This window comes from Xyrauchen texanus, chromosome 34, assembly GCF_025860055.1.
Source record: "Xyrauchen texanus isolate HMW12.3.18 chromosome 34, RBS_HiC_50CHRs, whole genome shotgun sequence".
In the NCBI taxonomy this organism is placed as follows: Eukaryota; Metazoa; Chordata; class Actinopteri; order Cypriniformes; family Catostomidae; genus Xyrauchen; species Xyrauchen texanus.
Window position 1 is genome coordinate 38460803 of NC_068309.1, and position 3069 is coordinate 38463871.

The 3069-nt window shown below is 38.6% G+C and overlaps 1 long non-coding RNA gene across 1 annotated transcript; it reads right to left on the reverse strand.

Annotated features, from left to right (window-relative positions):
• Positions 1-852: 852 nt before the first annotated feature.
• On the reverse strand, positions 853-1696 carry LOC127627393 (uncharacterized). The gene is made up of 3 exons (XR_007968542.1): positions 1578-1696; positions 957-1116; positions 853-870 (listed from the first exon to the last, which is right to left on the reverse strand). It is a non-coding gene; the product is annotated as an uncharacterized LOC127627393 (long non-coding RNA).
• Positions 1697-3069: the final 1373 nt, after the last annotated feature.

Below are 3069 nucleotides of genomic sequence, written 5' to 3' on the forward strand. Positions count from 1 at the left end.
TGATGGAATGAAAGTAGAATTAACTGGTACTAGTTAAAAGTGCAATATCAAATATCAGAGGTATGAAATAGGATTTACAAACTATAATAGAATCGTTAAGCACTGACGGAATGAAATAAGCCAATACTAAAGTCACGGTAAGTAGAATATTTGATACCAGATAATGTGCAAATATCAAGTATTAGATGTATAATCTAGGATTTATAAGCTATATTTAAAAATAGAATAGTTAAGCACTGTAACAATGAAATAAGCAGCAAATTGTATATTAAATAATTGAGATCTTTGGTATCAAAGAATGTGCAGGATAATGTAAAGTTTTACATTCAACTTAAACATGATAAATAAGTGGGAACAAATGCAATTAACAGCAGAAAATCTGGCTGTTGAGAACACAGTCAATCACAATGTCTGGAGTGGTTGGGGTCTGGTTTTCCTCGACCTCCAGAATGAGGCAGTGCAAATTGGCACATCTTCAGTGATTCCTCGTATGCCTGTATAAAAAGACAAACCATCCCATATTCATCCAAGGAGCTGCCCTGAAGGCAGGGTCATGAGAGGAAAAAAAAAAAAACATCCCATATTCATCCAAGGAGCTGCCCTGAAGGCAGGGTCACGAGATGGGGAAAAATAAAAAAAAAAACAGCAATTTCTAGTGAAGAGTGTGGATTGAGTGAGTTTAGTCTGACACTTTTAGCAGGGGTGTCGGTAGTCAGCCTAGGTTTGAGGGGTCGGCTGTGGGTCCCTCTCAGCTGTGCGGCGCCTTTTTCCACCTTCACGGTCAGCTGCTCCTTTCAGGTAACGCGTAGCGTTAACCTGGATCGCCTCATCAGTGGCATCCTGGGTTGCCGAAGTTCTTCCGGATGGCTCCTGTAGAAAATAAAGATCTGTCATTCCATTTGATTGGCATAAGGTCATACACATCTACTTAAATATAAAAAAAATAGCCAACTTACTTTGAACAATGGTCTTCAGGAACATGTCTCTAAAACATGCTTTTTCCCCTGCACCAGTCCAGGTTGTGTTAATGGAAAGGCGATTAGAGAAGATACTCTCAAGCATTCGCCACACAGTTGTCTTGAGGTCCCTCCCACACTTGATTGCCAAAAACCGAAGCTGAAAGAAAAAAAAAAAAGGGTTACAAATTACATTTCTCTGAAGCTTCTCATAAATTTAAAATGTGACCGGCTGTGGATTCAGACTGTAGAATATGCAGTGTACAATCTTAATTTTAGATAACCCTATGGCGTTATACATATATACATCAACAACCTATATACATCATTGTTTTGTTAGAAAAAAAACACACAAGTTATACTTAGTCTTTCTAGATGTAAAGCTTTGGCTAACTACTGTATGTAGTTAATAACATTTCTACATGTAATGTTACTAGCAACATTGCTTAACCTCAGTGTGTACTGTAAGGAGGGCAAAACAGCACGTGTTAGCTAACACTTTCTAGCCACTCTAGCTACTGGACTAGCAGCATACTGCAAGAACAATGGTGACTAACTTAGATATTTTAAAAACAATGTAAACATAATATTGCGTTACACAAAAAGGAAACATGTACTTACTTAAACGATGGTAGTCGATGACTTTGCTAACTGTAGGCTGTTGAAACTAGTACTGAGTCTGACTGTAACTCGTGACTGAATGGCAAACTTCTTCTTCTTTCTTCTTCTTTCTTTTTTTTTTTTTTGTTTTTATGGCGGTTGGCAAACCAACTTAACGGTGCATTACCGCCACCGACTGGGCTGGAGTGTGAATCAAGAGATATTGGAACTTAGCTTAAAAAAAAAAAAAAAAAAAAAATTAAATCCTTTTGTCTAAGTCTATGTCTCTCAGATACTTAATAACAAAGTGATAAATGTTACTAGATGTTTTCCCTAATAAACCTTGCATTGTGAAATTATTCTGATTGATCATGAATGGCAAACTGAACCGAATGTGCTCTAGTCATATTGTTACGGGAGGGGCCTGCCTCGGTGGGTCCAGTGCGTCATCGAGCCACCGTTTTAGCCCCGCCCAAAAGAATCCTGAACACAGCACTGGTGCAAAACTGTTTAACGGTTTAACTACACAATTCAGTACTTCACAGTCCACAGTGCAATGTGTTTTAGCAATACATTTTTACCATGTATAGTGTGTTTGGATTATTTAATTTTTATTGCCTTTACAGGGACTTTCACACTTTCTTAAACATTAGTACAGGTCGTAATTGCAAATGAATCCCTTACCTGTAAAAGGTAAAATAACAAAAAAAAAAAAAAAAAAAAAAAATCGAGGTTGGAAAAAATTACAGACAAACGAAATTTCTGCGCAACTGTGAAACCAGGGGAGAAAGCTTTTTCATTGAGTTTATCCTTCACGTCAAAACGGGGACAGATGTCTTTCACTGTTCACTGATAGTCAGGCATTGGTGAAAAGTCTAACTTCATCAATTTATTCTGCTAAATTTTTCATACCCTGTATTAAATATCTATTTTTAAACCTAATCAGAATCAGAAAGATATTTATTGCCAAGTAAGTTTTACAAAAAGGAATTATTCTTGGTTTATTGGTGCATGTCTCAATGTGCATCAATCAAAGAAATATAAACAATTTTCACCTAAGTGCATAAATAATTCAATATATTTTACATATATTACTGTATAATCGCTTCAGAGTTTCAAAGTAATTTAAATGTCATTTCCTAAACCTTACCTTATCATGGAATCAAGAGTCAAGAATCTGTTATAAACCCTAATGGCTTTGGAGCAAAAATAATAATAGCCAAATGGCTGGTCGATTTTGAGAGTCAAGCTGTGACTGTATTTCAAAGCGGCTTGCCGCCGGCCGGCCGCGGTCGAATTGCCGCCGGCCGGCAGCGGTCGAATTGCCGCGAGGCAACCGCCAGAGAAATGACGCGGGCGGCCCGCCGTCTGACCGCCGGTGGCATCTCGCAAGAAATGGGCGTGACGAATTCGGCGGCAAACGCTGGATCACCGCCAGTGGGACGCACCTATAGCCGACAGCTTAGGGACAGCGGCAAAAAGAAGCCGTGCGGACATTTTTTGCTATCTGGGT